Source organism: Nipponia nippon, unplaced genomic scaffold, assembly GCF_047370975.1.
Source record: "Nipponia nippon isolate SJK-2023a ecotype South Korea unplaced genomic scaffold, ASM4737097v1 scaffold_1, whole genome shotgun sequence".
Classification (NCBI taxonomy): domain Eukaryota; kingdom Metazoa; phylum Chordata; class Aves; order Pelecaniformes; family Threskiornithidae; genus Nipponia; species Nipponia nippon.
Genome location: NW_028262290.1, coordinates 8010438 through 8031639, shown reverse-complemented (window position 1 = coordinate 8031639; position 21202 = coordinate 8010438). Strand labels below are relative to the sequence as shown.

Sequence of the window (21202 nt, the reverse complement as noted above, 5' to 3'; positions counted from 1 at the left end):
AGAGCAAGAGTGGTTTCAGCTAAAGAAAAATTTTGTGCAGAGAACAAAAGAATATTGAGAATGAATAAATTTAAGTTGAGAAGTAGAAGAAAGTTTTTAGCCATGAGGATAGTGAGACTCTGGGATAGTCTTCTGGTCATGGATTGGCTTCAACTGAGCTATAATTGTACAAACAGATCTATTACTTTTGAAGAAAACAGCCTCACTTTTTCCTAGGAGCTCAGGAGATCAATTGCATCAGGCATGTTAAATTTGCACAAATGGAAATGGCCTGGCTAGCATCACTTTAGGTTGCCTTTCAGTCTCTTGTCTGAATAGTTGTGACCCATTTATAAGAGGATCAAGCATGGCCTTCTACTCATGTCTGCAGAGGTACTTGAATGAATGACCCAGATGCTTTAATCACTCAGACACCGCCCTCCTTGGGGGGGCTGGAGAGAATCCTGAATAATTTAAAGATGGAGCATGCAATTAATTAATGAAAAAAGTCATATAGCATGATGGCAGAGGACCCCACTTGATAAGCTGGGAAGGCTCTTCCCATTCCCTGCCCTATTTTGGGGGATGAAAAAGTAGTTTTAAGTACCCACTCAATTCCTGTCACTGCAGGACTGTAATTTAACACTATATCTCCCCCCAACAACGTTTTATCCCCTGTAGCTCTAAAACCTCCTCTGATGGAGTTTTGTTCCAACACTTCCCCCAGAGGACTCTGCTCTCCTGTCTAATAAATTTCACAGTTAGGAAGCTTTCTTTGATGCTTTGTCACTCACAGCCACGTAAAGAATGGATAAGGAGCTAGCTTCAGACGTCAGAGATGAAGGGTACTTATGTACATGGGAACAGTCCCGAAAGGAGTGAGATGAAGGACTACTGCAAATACCAGCAGCATGGTTAACTTTTGTTCACCTTATATAGCACGGATCTAGCAAGAAATGCGAAGGTGTGAATTTCAGCACTTATGAAAATGCCAGATTTACAGCCTTAAATAGCAAAGTCTTCTGTCTCTCCACAAAACAAATATAGCAGGATGTCCACTGTGAGAGTTTTTTCACAAGTAGGCATCAGCCCGAGGGTGAAAAATGGTGAAAAGGCACCCATGATGGGGAAGAAGTGGTCTTTTGTGTTCTGACCTACAGAAATTGAAGCAGGGTCACCAGTTTATTTCACTGTTGACATTTGACATGGATCAAATGAAAACGCTTGGTTGTTATCAATATGGGTTCATTTTAACACGGCAATGGAAGATTTGCTTCCCAATTACCAGTCACAGAAAACACCCTGTCACCTGTCAGTGGCTTTAAAAACAATGTCATAGAAGGTGATTTGGGCTGAGATGTGGTCTATAAAATATTTATTATAATGAGATATATGGGTTTCAGTCACTTAGTGCATCTTGCAGTAGCTGCTAGATGGGTTAAAGACCAAATTACTCAATCTTAATGGCATACACAGTTCTTGCACAGTATTTTTATTGCTAATTACTTGGTGGCAATATATTCGCATAAAATAAGACCAATATGTACATGGCTTTTTGGGCAACTGGTTTGGACCTCTCCTGTGTAGCTCTTTACCTTGTCAGTGGAGGTGAATCACTAGTTGAAGCAAGATCCAAACCAAAGCTGGTGTGTTTAATTACCCTTGAAAAATGGGAAGGTCAAAATAGGACAGGGCTGACAAAGTCAATTCAGCCTCTGGATGGAGTCCAAGCTTCAGTCCTAACTGTCATCCCCTTTTTTCTTCTTTTGGAGGAGTCTACCCTTAAGTGTAGTTATAAGAAGACATTCACACTGCACGTTTCTGTAGCTCTTTCTCTCTTTTTCTCCTTCTCTCCTTTTTTCTCTCCTTCTTTCCCTCTTCCCCTGTTCCCTCTTTCTCCTCCCTCTTCCCCTTCTCTCTCTCTCTCCCCCCTGCTCTTTTTTTCCTTCCATGTGAGAACTTAGAATTTTCTAGTCTAGTCTAGTCTAGTCTAGTCTAGTCTAAATTCTATTCCTACCCATTTTCTATTTCTACTATTTTCCTAACAGGCCCAGTGTCAGGGTCCAGAGTGGGTTGGCTGCTCTTTGGGGCTGGGGACCATGAGGGCCCTCCTGGGGCAGCAGGGCAGGACCTCAGAGGCAGACCCCATCCCACCACCACCCTCCAGCCAGGAGCAGGGCAGGCTTTGGAAGCAGCGGGGGGAAGCCCCAGCCCCGAACATCCAGCACCTCCCTGGGAATGGGAATGGGCCAAGTCCAGGCTGGGATGTCAGCCTGTGGGTGAGGTTCAGGATCAGGCACAGTGAGGGGATCCAGGGTGAGACACAGCACGGCATGGCCAGGCAGGGCCACGAGCTGGCCCCCAGACCCAGCAGCCAGCCCCCCCAGTGTGTGTGGGCTTTTATGGTCCTGCCACATAGTCATCACACAGTTATTATATATGGACACACACATATGTACAATCTATACATCATAACACTTTGCATATGTACATCTGGTGCACACATATACATACACAGAGAGGTACATTGATAAAATCAATTAAAAGCACTCTGTGCAACACTCAAGTTTTGCTGATCGTAAATCAAGAAGTCTGACATCTTTTTATCTCAAGTCAAAGATTCTCAGTCTCCTTTATATCAATCAATACACTGGAATCGTCTCACAAAGTCCATGGATTTTCATTCCAAAGATCTGACAGGACAATAACTGTATGATTCTGACCCATGTAAGAGGCTTTGGGTAATGCATGTGTAAGACTGCTTGTATTATATCTATAATTCATTTGCAGCTCAATCTCTTGGGGCAGCAGGGAGAATCATGGCAGCTGTTTAACAACCCACAGTTACAACAGAACGTAAAGGGAGCTACAATTCAGCTGAAACATCATGTAAAGATTGTGCTCGCTGGGCCAGGGAATCTGGACTAACATTCCTATTTTTGTGAGAAGTGTTGGGGGATTTTTAATGACTATAAGATCCTTGAATTTACAGCTCAGTCAGAAATACAATAGACACAATAACATATTGTAGTAATAGTATTCTTACAAGTACAAAGTTTTAAGGATGTACAAAAGGAAAAGTTAGTGTAGAGAAGTAATACCATTTATGAGACCAACAGAGACACCGGGAAAAAAGCAGGCAAGCTTTCAGGCACAAAGGCTTTTCTGCAACTCTCAAACAGGGAAAATAGATGTGAAGCTAAGTAGGGCAAGGTGTAATTGCTCTGAGTTTAACATCACGTTAATTGTTTGAGAGAAATGGTGGCTGATGAAAGCAATCTCCTATGGGACAGAGAGGGACGGGTTATTACTGCCCCTGTAGCCACGTAGGCAGCAGGATGTGATACACGTGGAAAACATCAGGGCCGAACCATGTCCAGCAAGTAAATGCAAGGGTGTAGCTCAAGCTAAGAGATTTCTACAACACATTGCCCCAACTGCTCATTCTTAACTCTGCGTCCCCTCATTCCCACAGATACAGCCTACAGGCTGTTGAGGCTTTTTCATTTATTTATTTATTTATTTATTTATTTATTTATTTATTTATTTATTTTAATACTGATCTTTTCAGCCTTCTCGTGCCTGAGCAGAGAGCAGAAAATACCAGCTTTAAGTTGCAAGATATTGTGAAACTTCTACATGGAGTGAGGATTGCTGCATCTATGGATACAGTCAACAAATCATTCAATTTTTCTGTTGTCAGCAACATTGGAACCAACTCGAGGGAGCTGGGAAATCAATTGTACTGAGGCTCAACTCTTTCAAACAAAATGAATAAAAAAAGAAAGATTGTAAGGATAAACCTAGAAAGACCATTCCAAGACTATTTGCTCTCTCCCCTTAATCAAGACTGGCAAACATTCCTTAAAAATGACACATGGTTTTGAGTGATAAATATTTAGAATGGACAGAAAAAGCTTCAGGGAAATTTTTCTTAGCATTCTGTCATGCTAAAAAATGAAAATTCATTGGAAAGTGGTGACAAAGGCCAGAAAAGATTTAATAAAATGGAAAGGTCTGAGAAGCCAACTTCTCAGTGATTTTTTTTTTTTTTTAATACAACTGAGTTAGTCAATCTTAGGGTGCCTTTGTGGAGCTATAATCAGGGAAAGCTGCTGTTATCCAATAGGCCACCTTTTCCTTTTAAATTTATCACTTCTTTAAAAACAAACAAACAAACAAACAAAACCAAGGTGTTTTGAAGATGACATGGAACCAAAATCAAGTTTTATGTATCAGACTTCATATGAAGTGTATATGATCCTTTGAGTGGTGTATTCTTTTTCCAGTCTTCACCAGACCCCCACCCAAGGCTGCGTGTCTTTCAGAAAGACATGCTCAGGTTCATCAATGCCCATTTCCTGCTGTGTTGGCCAGGTGTCCTCTTCTGGAAGTGAAGGGAGACCAAATCGATGCCTTCTCTGCTTCATGACTGGGTGGGTGTATGTACACACCACAGAGTGTCTGTGGCATGCAGAGAATCCAGGACATCCTCAACGTGTGAGTAGTTGGTGTGACATTTTTTGGATACACATGGGTAGACAGCAGTTGGGCACAGGGTGTGTGTGGGTGTGGGTGTGTGTGGGGGTGTGGGTGTGGGGGTGTGGGTGTGTGTCAGGAAGATGCTGCTCCTTCCAGAGCTATCCATACAGAACAGGACATGCAGAAAACAGCTGCAGCTGTGGTGGATGATGAGTTCATTGTGAATCTGCAACACGTCCTTGCAGCAAAAGCCAGCTGCACAGAAAGCCAGAAAGTAGACAGTAGGTCAAGGAAAAGGGTTATTCTCTTCTATTTCATACTTGCAAGACAGCTTAGGGAGTTCAGTATGGGCACTGGCACAGGCACAAAAAAAGGCATTGACAAATTGGGGTGAGTCTAGCAGAGGGGCTCCATGTGGGTCAGCAGCTGGGGCACAGGACATGGCAGGATAGACTGAGAGAAGTGGGTTTCTTCAGCCTGAGGAAGGGCAGGCTATCTAACTATGAAACGGGAGGGTGTGTAAAGAAGACACAGCCAGACTCTTCTTAAAGATGCACAGCAATAGAAGAAAAAGGAAACCAATTTTACTTGCAACACAGGAAATGCTGTCTCAGTGTAAGGGAGGGGAGCATGAAATCACTATAGGAGTGGTAAAAAAGGGTCCCCAAAATACAGTGGGATCTCCATCCTTTGAGATATTCAAAACTTGACTGAACAAGGCCTGGAGTAATCTCCTCTTCCTGGACTTTCTTTGAGCAGGAGGTTGGACTAGAAACCTCCACAGGTCCCTTCCAAACTGACTTTTTCTGCAACCCTGTGATACAGCCCTCTCCCAAGTACCCACTGCCACTACTGAAGATCCAGCTGTGGACTGCTTCCTAACTGCAGTTTTTCCTGGATGTCAATGTTTTTGCCATATGATAGGAGACGAAAGAATGGAGGACACAGGGCAGGGTGCACTTCCAGAAATAAATCCCATATCTGCAGCTTGCTCCCTGTGCATTTCAAGGGAGACCTGGTAAAAGCTGGTGGCTAGGAGGCAGTCACAGCATGGAGCTGTTCAGTTCAGAGCTGCAATCCTGGTGGGGATTTCTGTATATCTGAAACTGAAATGAGTCAAAGTCAACCCTGCAATACTTGCCCCAGGCAAGAGCAGACCTTCCATTTTTAAAACAGATCCCCTCAAATGTGTTTGTGTTGCAATGGCTCAGTGAGTTAGTGCAAATCAGTTGAATGGGCATAGCTGACCCTGCTCTGACTGCAAAGTAAACTGCTTTGACACTTATGGTAGTTTAGACTTAGGTGTTTTACCTTTTTGTTGGTCTGGCTCTGCATATGGTCAGTTATGGGAGCTTAGCTGACACACTGTAACACATTAAAGTCCTGTAAAGTAGATCATATGCTTCTATCCAAAGAGGAAGAAAATGAAACATATAAGCTCAGTGCTCTGCAGCAGTCAAAAACATATGGGGAAGAACAGAGAGCGACACAGAGCATGTTTGTAAGTGGCTGCAAAAATACCACGAACACCCAGGTCTTGGATGCTGTATGTGGTTTTTATCCTTATAGAGGAAGCAGTACAACTAGAAATATAACACTTATGAACTAAGTCATGAAATAGCTTTCACAGGAGGAGATGACCTAGACTACCAATCACCAGCTTGGAAAAGAGGTGGTTGCAGGGGTGGTAAGACAGAAGACGAATGGGGCTAGGTGGACTAGATGAACCTCTAGCCTTAGGCAGTAGTAGGGTTGTTTTTATGGTCCTACTGACCACACTGAACACTGCTCTTCTCTGGATGCCTTCTCTTTCACAGCCACGAAACTAAGAGCAGAATCAGGTGATCTCTGCTTTGTTGTACTTGTCTGAGCTCTGCCTTGAGTCCTTTACAAGTTTTCCACTTGCTTTTCCTCGACCCCAGGGAAACTGATGGCTCTCTGCCAACCTCTGCCAATAGCATGTGCAAGGACAACATTTGCAAGACAAAACAACCAGCATAAGGTTTCTCTGTGAAGAAGAAGAGGGTGCTTTATTAAAAGGTCTGTTCTGCATCTAAGAGGTTAGCAAACATTCCCTGAGACTCATCAATGTCAAGACTAAAACCAAACAGGAAAATGGCAATCTCTTTCTCTTTTGTAAAGGAACTTGTTGAAATAACTGCCTAAGTCTGCCCTCTGTTTATTAAAACAGCTTCGGAAATCTCTAAATCCATTTATCCTGAGGATTATCATCATCTGGTTTCCAGACAACATTCTCATTTCCTCCGGTGAGGTTTTTTGATACCTTAGGCCATTAGCTGTGGTATTGATCTTTCCTTAATATGTGAGATTTCCTACAGCAAAGGCAGCTCTGCATCTAAAAAACCCCAAGCCAAACCTGTTTTATCTGAATAGCCAGAATAACATTTTGTTAGAGACAAAATTTAACATTCTTTGGCTTTTGTTTATAATAAATGTATCAGGGCAGGCTCTGAATACATCCTCCGTGGAATAGACTGAGCCTGTTATCAGTCACTTGGGGAAATCCTGTTCCAGAGACAAAAGCTTGTGACATGCCAGTCCTTCAGCTGCTAGTGCTATGGCTCGACCCTGGGGAAAGAGATAATGGGCAGCACTCGGGAGTGCAGCCTCCGAAATTTTACTTGGCCCTTCCTACCCCAAAATACACCCTTCTGGCAAATCCTGTGCAACATTCCATGGAAAATTAGTACCAAATCTGTTATTATTTATCCTACGTTACCCGACAGGGCTAGTCAGGATGGTGCCTTTGTAATACAAATTGAAGGAAGAAACCTTGAGCAAAGGTCTGATAAAAGAAATCAACACACGTTTATTCCTTGTTTCCTGCTTTACAGTCCTGTTTCCCCTTTTGTCTTTCACTTACTAGGCAATGTTGAAAGCCCACAGTTACTCCTCCCTTTAAGGAAGACAATCCAGTAACTTTGGGAAGAGGGAGCTGGAGGCACCTGGGGAAAGGAGGCCAGAGCTTTTGGACCATTAATAGCTTAGACAGGTGGGAATCTATGGCCTCTTCTTCTGAACTAATCAGAGCTTGTTAAAAAGCTTAGGTTTCTAAGAAAATGGTTTCCCTGTAGCTGTAATCCCAAGGGCAGAGAACAAAGAGTTAAATTCATTAACCTTAACAGTTGGGATGAACTTGTTTTCCTTTTCGTTCAGCCAGAATCTGTATGTAAACAAGGCTTGTGCTCACCACCCCCCCGCCCTGACTTCGAGCAAGTCTCTCTCTGTGTTAAACATAAGCATCACCCAGCCCCATACGGAGCTAATGGGAGGAGGGAGGCTCCTCCAAACATTGAAAAAAAAAAAAAAATTGACTAAAATTGCCTATCACAGGATAGGAAAAAAAAAGTGGTAGAATTTACTTCCTGTAAATTCTTAAATTTACTTCCTTTACTTTGGACTTCTTTTGGTGCTTGAAGCATAATGATCAGCAGTCACAGAGAAGTATGATTTAAAATTTCTATACAAACATCAGAAGAACCCTTCAATGTATGAAAGTCTTCATTAATACCAAGGAGAAGTCATTACGGCCAAAAAATTCAAATTCAGGTGCCTTAAGTAAGAATAAGTATATACTTTATCAATTTTTCAGTATGTCTGAGCACCTGCAGATAACATTTAAGACGAGTTCATTACAGGAACCTAAATATGGATTAAAGGATTAGTTTTAGACATTAAATTGTGAAAAGTTTAGCTTATGTGACTTACCAAGGACAGATGGCAAGTTGCTGGATTTCTCTTTATATGTAGAATCACACATCTTCTTAAATAGGAGGCAGGATGCAGCAGAGGTTTCAGGTTTGTCTTCCTTGTTTGCCATGAACTGCTTCTTCCAGAAACCCAACAGGGAATGAAAAAAACATAGGACTTAGTTTTCTTTCTTAAGTCTCTTTCTCAATTGTATTAACAATTAGAAGTATTCCTGCAGTAAAAACCAAAACAAAACCCCAACAACAAAAAAATATCCCCAGACAAAACAGTCATTTTAGGCCATAGATCCTCAGTCTGCAAACACCTCTACCAGTTGATGACTTTATTATGTTCAGCTGCTATTTTGCCCTCTGAATTTGTTAACTCTCTTTTCCTTTTCCCTTTCTGCAAGCCCTTCAGCTCTGCTAGCAAAATGAGTCCTGTGAACACTCCCTAACTCAAACAGTAAAAATAGGTGATTAGAGTTATTTTAGCTAGTTTTGGTTGAAGAGGATATAACAGTGCTGAAATGGGGGTGGAGAGGAAGTAATTTTTGGCTAGGAACAGTAACAGCTTCAACATACAGAAGAGAAAATTTGGAAGAGGACACTAGTTTTATGAGACGAACATACTGAGTTCAACCTCACAGCCCTCAAGCTAATTACCCTGAGGTAAAGCAAGTGGATTTTAACTTTTCTTTAAGTAGTAAAGATAATCCAGTAGTGATTTAACAGTAAATGTTATAGCAAACTGTTTCAGGATTGAGCTCAGCCAAACAAGCAATGTTCTTTCACATGCGGTTTCACGTGGCAAATCACGTATTAAATGAATACCTATGCTTTTCTTAATTAAATATTTCTGGCTTTCCTCTCCTCCTCCCAATTCGTGCCAATAAAAACTCTACATTTTTAGAACTATATCTAGTTACATGCAATATCAGTCAGCGTCAAAGGTCTTCTTTTGCTGTTATTTTGAGCCCGCTTGCAAAACAGGAGCTGCACAAAATGTCAGCTCGCTCATGGCCTGTGAAGGCTGCACTCGAGCAGCACTTCAAAGAGGCAGCTTGGGGAAAATTCGTTCTCAGCTCACTGTGGGGGCCTATGTGATTCACAGAGCCCCCGTCGGCGCTGGCGACAGCTACGTGGCCAGAGCTGTGCATGTCTCTGTATGGGAAATAAGGCTCCAAGATTTCACACAAATTAAGACTTCCTACTTCAGGCAAGGTTTGGACACCTGTTAAAAAATCAAAGCAGCTCGTATCCCCTTTCTTATGCAAATAATATAATAAGGAGGCTGCAGTGGCAAATGTGGTCAGTAAGAACTTCCCCATTATAGTTACCTGCTTCTGGCATTAAGCGGTCTGTGAAAATGTTACAGTAAAACTCCACAAAGTTCTTTTTATAATAGCCTAGAATAAACATCTTTATAATTAGTACAGTGAAAATCAGAAGACATGGGATAGAATAATTTTCCTTTGAAATATATGATTCCATTAAGATAAAATAAAATATTTATAGAAATTAGATGAGCTAATGAGAATTTCGTTTTGGAAAAAAAAATCATAAAATGCCAATGACATCAGGGCACGATTTCCTCTCTTTTTTGGAACCAAAATTTCCAAAAGGAAATATTTTTGAAAGGAAAAAAAGTGAATTAAAATAAAATTAAAATGTAGAGAATGGCACTGAGGGAAGTGAATGGAAATTCCCATCTTTTTTAGTGACTTTACACTGCCTACGTGCGAGTCACAAACTTCTCTATGCATCGGTTTTCCTGACTGTGAAATATGCAATAAAACTGAGTCAAGTGTGGCTGCAGCATTATGGCAGGACCTCTGAGACAGGACCTTGCACACATTAGGGAGTGTGGGTTTACCAGGCTTTGTAGTAGCACAGCTTTGGAACACTGGAAGACAATGCCAGTTTGTAGACTGCAACTTGCTTAAAGTCCTCAAATAGAAAATGTTACTTGACAAATATTTAGTATTTTTGTAGGGGCTGCAAAAAAATTGAATTTCTTCAACTAGATAAGATGCAAGACTAGGTGAGTTTTTGGAAGCAGAGGTTGTCCAGAGAGGCTGTGCATTTTCCATCCTTGGAGGTTTTCAAGGCTTCACTCAATAAAACCTTGAGCAACCTCCTCTGATCCCATAGCTGACCCTGCTTTGAGTAGGAAGTTGGGTTACAGAGCTCCTGAGATCTTTTCTAGGCTGAATTATCTTATGATCCTATTTTTATTTTCCAGTACCAATTAAAGCAAAGCAATACCAAATTATGAGCAAGAGAATTAATGCAGATTACTTACTGGTCCCTTAGTATTGCTAATGAGTGCAGAAACATAAAAGATCCCCCTATCCCCTAGAAGATCTAAGAGATGGATCTAAGGAGAGCATGCCTTCTATGCAGGGCCTGACTGTTGGGGGGTTAGCAGGCATCAGTCCCCGCTTAGTGTCAGTAAAAGAGACAAGGCTTTCTATTGTGCTTGTCACACCTCCCCTACACACTCCCTTCTGCCATTTGTAACTCTTGCTGTGAGATGCAGCAAAGTCTTCATTTCACCTCCCTGTCAATATTTATTGTGCATGTGTAATTTGAAGGTTTTAAGATAATGAAATAAAATTCTTGCCTGCATTCATCAAGCCTGGTATGTCTGCAGCATACAAATTGAATACAGAACGACGTAAAACTACCATAGGAGACAGTGAAATAGATCAACCTTTGTGTAATTGAATGAACAAATTCTCAGTCATAGCAGTGATGCCAGTGGGCAAAAGGGATTATGGCCTCCCAGGTCCCTCAGCAAAACCCTTTTGTGGCAATTACATGGCTTCAAAGTGGGCAAATGCCAAAGATTCATCAGCAAACGATCTTTGTTTTCACCTACTACATAAAACATGTAAGGCGCTTGTGGAAGATGTCATTTTAAGGAATATGTCCATTTCAAGGAGGAGCTTTTATAAGTGAAGATAATTTTAGGTTTTAGGATTAGAAATGGTCTGCTATGCTTGAACTGCAACTAGTGACTTATGGTTACTGCCTGGAAAATGTAGTTCACCTGAAAATTATTATCTTAAGATTGCTTAAGTATCACTGGCTAATGTGAACAGAGTCTTGATTAAGGCAGTTTTAAGGAGGTGCATTGCAAGGTATAGAGATTTAAAGGAAAACAGTGTTTTCCCAGGGCTGTTCACATATTTTTCATAATCAGTCAGACCCTCCTTCTCCCCCCCCACATTATTTTGATACTGGTGAATTCATTTACATAAATTATTAGATATTGAGTGGGGAGACAGAGTAAGAGAAAAAAAGGAGTGAAAGTGTCTCGGGCAATTCCTCTGGGGTCAGTGGAGGAGGCTACCAGAAGGGAGCTGAAAACTGGGACAATTTAAATTAGTCATTGGTAACTGAGAAAGTAGAACAATACCCTAGACACAGTGAAATGTGGAGGGAAAGGGAAAGAAATCTCTGGTTAACTGTACAGATACAAAGATTCCTGGGCCTGCATTAGCAGAGATTTCTCAAGTCCATAACAGCTCAAAGCACATAGCGGATTTAAGGGGAAAGAGAAATGAAAGTAAAAGCTTTATTATTATTTTCATGTATTAGCCAAAACAGGGAAAGATATCTTACCTACCACAGACCAGAATAAATTAACTCCTATGGGGACGAAGGGAACCATTTTAAACAATTCAGTTTCATTGCAGATGTCTACATCCCAGGCGAATTTGTAGTCTTGAGGCTGAAGTCTTACTCATGCTCTACAGAAATGGGAGAGAAGCCAAACACATCAATGTCACATTGAAATCAGGGCCCCAGGGAAGCAATCCCTCCCAAGAAACTCTCCCTGGATGCTGGTACCGTGAATCACGTGTGATTTGTACTTGTTCTCTGATTACAGCTAGTGGGGAATTATTTTTAGCTTTCCATTCAGAAATGAAAATTCATCAGAAATGCTTTCTTGCCCCCCCCTCCTCCTAGAACTTAGACACTTCAGTGGAGCAGATCCTCAGATAATGTTTCTGAGCAAAACCAGAGAAACAGAGAACCATCCAGAATAACCAAGAGAGTAATGATAGCAGCTGGAAACTAAGTTTAAAGGTACCTCTCAGTCCAGTGCTGTAAGCAGGCAAGTGAAAAACTGAGCCAAGATCCCTTCTATGCCCAGTTTGGCCTATTGGTTGTTCTGGTTAGTGCAGTATTCTGTTGTGAGTGTCACCACAGGAAGCTGACTGCTGCTGCCCAGTTGAGAAGGGCTCTGAAAGACTCCCAGTGTTGTAGCCCATTCCTTTTCTGGAGAGTCTCTCCTAGCCATTTCCCAGCTGGAATCTCTTGATATGCTTATATCTGCTTTTACTCAGGGTTTGACGTCAAACAACCCTGCCACCAACTCCCCCCCTGCAAAAAAAAGAAAAAGGAGGGGGAACTGGGGGTACTCTAGGTCAACACAGAGACTCAGTAATTCACAGATTTATAGTTTCTCCCTCTGTCGATTCCTTCCCAAACACCCAAGAGGACATGAAAACTTCTAAGTGCCTCTAGTCCCTTCTTTGTATTTAGGATCCATCTAGCAAGGGTCTACATTGCAACTGGGATATTTTGCATTTTTTATCACCTGTCTGTTGCCTGATTGTGGCTGTAAAAGAGAATACTGAGGGCTTGTGTTTGACTTCTAACTTCACCTCCGCTGTGTGTAATCAGTGGTTTTTTTCAGGCAGAAAGAACACGGGTAAAGTCTCATGTTTGCCTTTTGTTCCACATGAAAGGACATCACACATCCTGTTGTTCAGTAGTCAAGGTTATTCCTCTTGGCTGCCTGCCTGCTTCTCCCATTACTTGTGCCTTAAACTGTGCCTTATTCACTTTCCTGTAGCTTAATGTGCCCCTGGTTTCCTTGCTTACCCCAGGCTTGCCAAGGCGGCAATGGGGAGAGTTAGCGGCAGGCATGGTGCTTTCTAGTTATCTATACTTCTGACACCCTCTGTCTTACCTGGTTTTGGCATAACAGCAATGTCACATCTGTAAGTACATGTCCTTAGTTTAGACTATGAAATACTTAGGGGTCATACAAGTATTAAAATTAACATTCTGACTCAGAAGGTGAGACCAAGACATAAACCTGGAGTCAGCAATTGTGCTCTTGGAAGTGCCTTCCTCCCGAACCTATGCTGGTTTGACACTGCAGAAGGGGACCACAAGAACGCTGTTCCAGGAAGGAATGTAATTTTGAAGTCCAGTTTTGTTCTAAGTCAGAACGAAACCCAACAAAAATATTGATAATCTCCATGAATGAAAACTTCAGGGAGAAATGAAATACTTTCTAAGAACGAAACAGCTTCGTTCAGACTTTCCTTTTTTAATACACCGCATGTATACAATACATATTTTTTTAAAATATTTTTTTTTTTCCTTTTGGTCAGAACTAAGCACAGAATGAGAAATGAAAATCCCCTTTTTTTCAAATGTCAAAAATGGGACAGACTGACACTGCTGTCACACCTCTCCCCTTCTACTCCTCCTCACCCCTTCCTAGTTCTTCCACATGAAATTTTGGCAAAAATAGATGAGATTTTCCATATGTGAAGTATGCGATAAAAGCACCCACGGCAGGTTCTGATGAAATCTACTGTCATCCCAATCTGATGTGACATTGCCAAGCAAGGTAATTGATCTGTAGGGTCTATCTTACAGTGACAAGCACAAAGTTGTGAGATCTGGCTACCAACCAGAAAATGTACTGGTAGACTTAAAGCAATGTTTCAGCAAGTCCCAAAGTTCTGCTTAGACCTAGGGGCTTGTTATCAACTACATCTTCATATCATTACTGCTTTGCTTCGCAGGGATAGTGATGAGACACCACACAGTCTAGGAGGCTGCTCCTGTCCCAGCGTATGTTTGTGCTGAAGTTTAATGCTTGAGAAGGTGCATGGGAAGAACCACTGGAGTAGCAATCATGCTGGTGGAATGAGTCACTGTTCCACAGTTAAGTGTCAGTTGGGCAAACTGTCATAGTTCTGCACTGCAGAGGTCCCAGTTTGAATACCTGAAGACTTAAAGCCTTGATTTTCTATTACTTCATATGTCCACAAGCACTTTTTAATGCAAAGGATTAGCAAATAGTGCAACAGCTCTTCGTGTGCTTGAAGTTAGTCTTCACATAGGGTTGCCGTTTTTCCCATCAGGGTTTTGCAGAGAGAAACGAGCGTACACAGGTTGTGTAGTGTATGTGCAGTCAGCCCATCTGTTGCATCCCGGAAGTGTCAGCCTTGTAGTGCGGGTGCCCAAGCAGAGTGAACCCTGCCATACTTATTCTTGGGTTTTCCTGGATGCGAATCTGTGCAAACACATATGGAGTGAAAAATAGCACCTCTAGGAAGCATTAGTCATGCTGGGGACACAGTGTAGGGATATTCAGCACATATACTGTGGTCAAATCCAGAATCTGCCCTGTGTCTACACAGACAGCAGCACCCTACCTGGTAGAATGACTAGATACCCAGCATCACAAATATCTTCTCAGTTAGCTCCAGGTCAGCTGGGCTGTTGAGATAACTTCCATCTGCCCAAGCACTGGAAAAACTCTAATAAACAGGGATGACGTGAGAAGATGTGCAGAGATGCAGGAGCGTTAGGAGGGTTCAAGGAGCGCTTATGAGTACAACAAACCAGTGGGTTCCCTCTATGCTTATACTAAACCTCCTGTTCACTCTTATCAGATTCTCCTCTGAGACATCCAGTATTGCATATTCGCCATTATCCCCCGTTCCTGTGACTGCTGCCCACTCCTTTTCCCTCTTGTCTATCCCATCCCTTCCCCTAGATTGCTTCTTTTTCCCATCTTACCATCCCTTCTTGTGTGCCTTTGCTTCTCCCTTACTGCATCTCCTGTTCCTGCTGTCTCTTTCTCTCCTGGGCTGGAAACCAGGCAGCACATCTGATTTCCCCTAGATAACCCCATCCAGAACAGCACTGGGCATTCTAGATCCTGGGATGTTTTGCAAAGCCTCTGGAGCTTCCCAAAGTCTGTGCTGACCCCTTAGAGCTTCCTGTCTTGAGGTCAGTGTCTCACTAAGCTTTGTCTCAATAAGGAGATGTGCCTTGCTAGTTAGGAAATGCTGGCCTGTAATAATATATTTGAGTCAGATTGCCTATGAGGAACAGTCTGTGTCCCTCTCTGTTGAGGGAACCACTTTGGGAATGGGCTTGCTTCTCTGTCTAATGCAAGCTCATCTTGCTGTCCCAGACTCCCTGGTGAGGTTAGCAGCTGTTTGGCAGTGTGAACAGTAAAAAGCAACGGTTTCTTGTGGACATTTTGGAAAGGGGTCTGCTGATCTGTTCTGCTAGACATTTGTGGAGGTCATGTAAGATGGACTTATCTGCCAGTGGAGGAGACCTCATCTTACATAAAGTTGTTCTCAAAGGCTCTCAGAAGTAGGTTTTCCCATTGAATTATAGCATGAACCAGGGACAGCTCTGCCACTGAACTGTTGTCACTTTGCTCAGCACTGTACTGCCAGCCCGTGGAGTTTCTCCACACTTGTGTCCATGTAACAACAACACTTGCTTTCCTCTCTTGGTTTCATGACTGGATGTGTACACATATATATTTCATGGTTGATGTATACACACTTCTTCAAATCACCTGTTTCAAGAGGCATCGCTTGACAATTACAAGGACATCTGTTTTCCAGGGGAAAGAGCAGAACTGCCCTAAGTGTTTACTGTAACCTTTTGGCTTCTGACAAATCTGCCAGTCATCTGTCTAGAGGGAAAATTGGTTCAGCATCTTTTCCATCATTTGTTAAAAAGTAACTCTTTTACCCAAATCATTACTGCATTGCCTGTTTCTGAACATTTACATCCTCAGTGCTGGATGATGGAATTTCCAGAACTTCCTCTATTACTTCCTTAAAAAGAAAAGAAAATTTTCAAGATAGATAGAAAATGTGACTTTTTAAGCTTTTTGAAGGATGTTGGCCTCTCCCAGGGAATTTGGGGTGGTTTCTCTGCTACCAAAAGACAAAGCTCAGTTTCTGTATCTGCAATCAGACAAATGAGGAGGACAAATCAGACAAATCAGCTTACCAACAGGCAGTGTGAACTTGCGGAAGGAAGAAAATACACACAAAGGCGTTGCAGCCAAACCACAATAGAACCAGGATGGTGTGCATGGGACAATTTCACTAGAGGTTTTTCATCTGTTGGGGCAGAGGAAAAGAAAACTGGGATTCTGGAACTCTGCTACTGACTTTGCCAGAAAATCAGAGTGAGGTGCCAGGAGAAAAACTTCAACCCAACTGCAAAAAAGCTGTGTCTCATATAGTTTTTTGCTGTGTTTTTCTTCCAAGCAACTGTTACTGTGATGTACTAACATGATTGCTGCATTCAGTGTGACTACAGCTTCAACAGCTTCTCATGTGAGTAAGCATGAGTAGGAGCAATGTTTAATTTCTCTGTGACCATACAACATTTAACAACCTTCTAGCACAGTGAGCAGGAAGACTTAGCTTTACCTGGTGTTCTGAGACATTTTGGTGCAGGCTGCTGTGCTACAGAGGGTAGGTTTATAGTGTGCACCTTTTCTAAGAAGATGCTATTATTTACCTGTTGGATTTAAGAAGACACCCATTAGAAATAGCATGCAGGCACTGTAATGTCAAACTTTCATAATTTCTAGTACCTGTCATTGTTAATCAAATGCTAAAAGGTATTTTGAGAGTCCTAACAGACACTGGAGTCTATCCCTCCTTCCCCATCCTTACCTCTCACCCCCTGCTTCTTTATTTCATTTACAATGCAAAGAAGAAAGTGTTTGGTGACATTAGAGCAGGTATGAAGGTAGGGTGGAACTGACAGCTCTCAGCAGTGTAGCATCTCCATCAGTAGGGATTACGGGAGACTAGGGACAGCAGGAAAGGGAAAGATGAAGTGATCCTATTTATAAATGTATTCCCCCACTCCCTGTCTGTACCATGCAGATATCTCAGCAGCGCAGATGGATCTGCATACTGATGAAGACATGGGGCATCTATGAAAAATGCTGGATCTGGCTGAGCTCCCTGCAGGCACAGGGTCTGCTTTCTCTTCTATTAGAGCCCAACACACTTGCATTTTTCAAAGCTTGGGCACGCATGCCAGGTTTTGGTGCTGCTGTTGTGGCTTTGCTGCTGCCTAAGAGCAAAGCCCAGTTTCCACTTCAGCCATCGGATAAAAGAGTGCAAAGTGACTGAACAAGAGGCTGAACCTACAAGCAAGGGGTAACTTCAAATCAGCTCATCAGTAGGCAATGTGAATAGGGGAAAATTAGTATCACTACAAAAAGGCCATGTAGGATTACCAGCCAGAATGCCTGGAGAAAGCCAGCTCTGTCAAATAGAAGAGATCAGTTTACTGGTGCCTGGAGGATTGTAGAGAAAAATCTGGGCAATTCCTCAAAGCCTAGGCATTGTGCTACACCAGCACTGTAAGAAACATAGCAGAGTTACTGTAGTTTCTTTCACAGTGTGTACATCTGACAATGCCATATGAATATCAGCGAAGTGGCGCAATACCCCGTGGAGGTAGGTATGAGAAATAGCATCTGCTCGTTACAGACATCAAAGAGTCAAGACGGTCGAGGTTCTCTGGTTCAAACATACCGAACAGACAATTCTTCCTCTGGAGTCACTGGGAGATGTGAGTGTCCAGCATGCCCCAATACCAGGCCCTCAGTAACTGGACTGAGATCACACCACAAAACAGTGACAGATCTGTTCAGAGCTCAAGACTTGTGACTCTCAGGCCACCTGCTCTTCCTCTAAAATAATCCTACCCTATAGTCTTATGCCAAAGTGTTTGGAGAAGGAAAATGACTGGAAAGGGTATGGTCTGTGTTCATAGTCTATGAATTTCCTTAATTAAAGATCAAAGGATGACACTTGAAGTTTTGGGGGACTGGGATGAAAAACATGAGTGTCTGAAAAAATACTAACCCCTCAAAGGTCCCTCTTTAATATGCTAGCACAGATGGAGGGATCTCCTGGAGGCCAGGGCAACCGTGATCCTTGGTGAGCTCCTTGTATATGTAAGCTTCCATTAATTCTCTTTCTTATCCATGACAGCCTTAGTGTCCTTTCCAAAATGGATCTTATGCCAGTTCCTGGTGAACAAATTTCTGTGCTGCAAGAAACATTGTCACAGCTGACTGCAGTGAGCCAGACAGAAGCCAAAGACCTGGAGACTCATAAATCTCTTAGGAAATCTTCCTGGAAAAGAGAAAAAGTTCCACTACAGTAAGCCCAAGTAGAAATGTTGGGTTTGCCTGGCTCATCTGTTGACCCCAGCTGTCAGAGCTGCAAGCTGCTTTCAGCTCCACACGCGAGGAAGGACACCTGCTAGAGCAGGGGAACATCACGCACCTGAGGTCCTTCTTTTCCATCCCTGATGCTGACTTGCTGTGAGCCACCCTCTCAGGGCAGACACATGGCTAACACAGCAACATTCCCATCTTGAGTTGCAGGAACCACAAGAGCAAATCTACCTTTGTTTGTAAAGCGAGCTACTTGAAATACCATCCAAAGAGATCTTGAGAAAGGTTTTGATCTTTCCTTCCAAGCATGGACCAGACATTGCTGCCAGCACAGACTGTTCAGCCCAATCAGCATGATAGATACTCCTGCAAGGAATACAATTTTAGCTGTTTTAGTACATATCTGCCATCACCATCTGCTATTTGTTGGCATGAGCATGTGCTACAAGAAAACTAGGTTCAAGGGAAAAAAAAGGGCCTCACCAGCCTTTTAGAGTTTCAAGTTCATTCTAGGGTTTGGATTTCGTGTTGTTTTAAACATCAGGTATTCTCACACAGAACACAGTATGTCTTCTGTGCTTACATTCTTATGTTCTCCTCTTTCTTTTTCTTTTTTTTTTTTGTGAGCATTGGTATTGCTAGAGATCTTCAAACAAGGGTACTGTCCTTACAATAAGCACTAGAAACTCAGTTAACTTGGTAGGATAGTCCGTACCAGGTGTAGAAGACCTTCTCAAGATGAGTAGGAGAGTTTTCAGATGATGTGCTTGAAGGAGTCTCACTGTATTCTTGACCAGGACTTCAGTCTTTCTCCTCCTCTCACTGGGATTTTCTGTCCCAGTTAACCTTAGACAACTAAAGAGGGGTCTGAACAGAAAACCATCCACAGGAATATGAGAGAAATCAAATAGCCTTATCCCTCCCTGAAAGTAATAACGCAGAAGTTTGGTGTGCGGTATTAGTGAGAAATGTTTGTACACTGCTTTGAAGTTAGGAAGCACTATATAAATGCTAAGTATTATTAACTACATGAATCAGTCATCTTCAGAGAAATCTAACACTGTTAAAGATGGGAGAGCAGTCTCTTCCTTTCTTAATGATAGCCAACCCCCAAAGTTATTCATAAAAAAAATACTTTTAAAAATAGATCAAATGGTTTCCCCATCCCGTGATAATCCCTCTGATTGCCCCCATGTTTCAGTTCACTGTATCATCTGAGAGATCAAAGGATGTATCTGAAGCTGGCAAACCAATCCCACAAAGAAGAAAACCTTCTTCTGCTGTAGATAAACAAAATACAATTTCCAGATAACATCATGGTGCTGATCAAAATAGCTGCTTTTCCAATTAGATTTCAAAGAATTCTTAATTGTTATTGATTTAATCTGGAGATGTGCAGATTTTTCCAGTCAGGAACCTGTTTCACAGGGAGCTTATTACCCTGGGGATTTCAGCTACAGACACGTTTTAGTAAGCAGCAACAGCCTGGCTGTCAGGCAGGTGACAATAAAAAGGGAATCTGTCCAGATACAGGAGACAGTGCTATTTGTGTTTCTGTTTCCTGCAATAATTTAAAGCACGTAGCCTTATCCGTTCTGAAATGGAAGCAGACCTCACATCTGCATAAAGGCACTTGCCTTTAAATTGTAAAAGGCAGAGTACTTAAATAAAAAACTGTCTATCATCTTATCTATCTACCTAGTTATCACCTCAGTCTTTCCTTCTGTTTTTATACTTATTAATTCAAACCTTGAGGGTCTGCCCTGAAACTTCTCCTTGCTATTCCCAGATCAGATGCCCATGTTCAGCATATATATAGATAGATAGATAGATATATTTGTAGTTTGCTCTGCAAAAAATAAATAATAAATAAATAGAAGATTCTATAATGTCTGCTGAGCTGCCATTTCAAAGTCAGGTAAAACAGCAGGGTGTGGGAAGAAGGGAGGGAAATGGGGACTGCTGCTCCACAGACAGGTGACATTTTGGAGCAGAACAACATGAGATGGTTTCCTGTCAAGCAGCAATAAGAGGAGGAAGAATGAAAAATAGCCCCCCAAAGAAAATTGTTCTGTCCCAGGCAAATGACGGTGGAAGGTTTTCTAATCGTTTGGTAAAGTGACAGTGGGGGATTTAATGCTGCCAGGCAGGTATGACAGTGTCAGGAAGAGTGACTCAGGAAAGGTGAGTCAGAGCCAGATGCCATCGGGAAAATAAGTGCCCGACCCATGAGCAAGATCCGTCACTTGGTGCCTTCTTGCAAGGCAGCTGCACTACAGCTTGATGGCAAAGCACAGCTATCTGTGCACACCATGTCCTGCATGGACCATGATGGGATGTTCTGCCAGGTGGGAAATTTGCTATCAAGAGGAACAGAGAGTGCTTGCGTGAGAGTCACTAGTAACACCAGGAAAAAAGATTAAGCCTGGTGCCATTAGAGGAAAAAATGAAGAAGGGTTTGGAGAAGCCTGTAAAGCAATGAATGATGTAAAGAGTGATGAGAAACACACCTTCCTGTATGTTTTAAAGAACTGCACTGGCCTCAGGACATTTGGGTTCCTCTCCAGCTGGATTTACTGCCACCAGGCACCATGGAGGCAAGGACATGATCAGTTAATCCTAAAACAAAAGACTGAAAGGGATATAAATCTTCTCCATTGAGGCAAAAGCCAACCTTTATGAGTTATTTCCAGTGATGCTGCATTTCTAGGACCCACACAGGAATGCATGTGCCTGGATGGCTGTA

General features: G+C 42.3%; 1 long non-coding RNA gene across 1 annotated transcript in view; it reads right to left on the bottom strand.

The window, feature by feature from the left end:
- The window catches only part of LOC148057237 (uncharacterized), a 65727-nt gene that overhangs the window by 7386 nt on the left and 37139 nt on the right, over positions 1-21202 (bottom strand). The window contains exons 3-4 of the long non-coding RNA XR_015699292.1: positions 11802-11929; positions 8191-8311 (exon numbers count right to left, since the gene is read on the bottom strand). This is a non-coding gene — a long non-coding RNA (uncharacterized LOC148057237). The remainder of the gene's footprint in view (positions 1-8190; positions 8312-11801; positions 11930-21202) is intronic.